Here is a 967-nt window from a genome sequence, read left to right as displayed (position 1 = left end):
AGGGCAGAATAATCCCTGTATGATCACTCCGTGGCAGAGTAGTCCACCTCTGTCCACGATGTTACTTTTAGTTTAAAAAAGTTGTAGTTTAAAAAAAGAAAAGAAAAAATGTTGTGTTATTCATAATCTAATAATGCCTTTCCAAATACTGCATGGTTGCAAGCATAATCATATCTCGGAACTCTTTGACAACAAACTTTTCAATAAACACTTATGTTTAAATCGCAGTAACGTGCGATGAACATTTTGAACTGGACTGCACTGCAAAGAACTTGGACTGTAAAAAAAAGAGAAAAATTGTTATATTTCATAGTTACTGAAACTTGATATTGACATTTCTTAAAAAGAAAGGGAGGTGTAATTGTAATGAATTAGTGGGTCAAGTACACCAGCCATCTTGGATACGCACACGCGTACATGTACACATGGTCTTCCAGGGTCAGTAATTTATAACTTATAAGTATATTGCATCCATTGTTACAGCCCCCCCCCCCCCCCCCCCCCCCCCCCCGGTAAAGGAAAAAAACCACAGATTTGAAGAGGATAAATTCTCAAAACAAAAAAAGGAAACACTTCTACCATCGTTAACAAGTTAGAAAGCCTTGAACAGCAAGTTATTTGTTTGAATTGTCTATAGGGGGGTTGCAAAGAAAGAACAGAGTTAAGTGTGCAACTGTTGAGAATTTTATTAACTAGGTTTTTAATTGCATTTTGTAGCTTTTATACAAATTTAAGTACAAATCGAGAGAAACAATATGTTCTGCTGTAGACTGTAGAGATTAAAAAAGTGGAGTTTGAAATGAGAAATTAAAGGACCGGTGTCTTGAAGAGAGAAAAAGGATGGGGTGAGTTGTGTAAACAATAAACGCGTAGAAAAGAAAAAATTTACAACTTCGACCTTGCCAGGACTCGAACCTGGAATCCCCTGATCCGTAGTCAGATGCCTTATCCATTGGGCCACAAGGCC

The 967-nt window shown here is 37.3% G+C and overlaps 1 non-coding gene across 1 annotated transcript; it reads right to left on the bottom strand.

The window, feature by feature from the left end:
• Positions 1-894: 894 nt before the first annotated feature.
• On the bottom strand, positions 895-967 carry Trnar-acg. The gene has a single exon. It is a non-coding gene; the product is annotated as a tRNA-Arg (tRNA).

The sequence above is a fragment of the Patiria miniata genome, unplaced genomic scaffold, assembly GCF_015706575.1.
Source record: "Patiria miniata isolate m_02_andy unplaced genomic scaffold, ASM1570657v1 HiC_scaffold_7, whole genome shotgun sequence".
Classification (NCBI taxonomy): domain Eukaryota; kingdom Metazoa; phylum Echinodermata; class Asteroidea; order Valvatida; family Asterinidae; genus Patiria; species Patiria miniata.
This window is presented reverse-complemented; position numbering and strand designations above follow the sequence as displayed.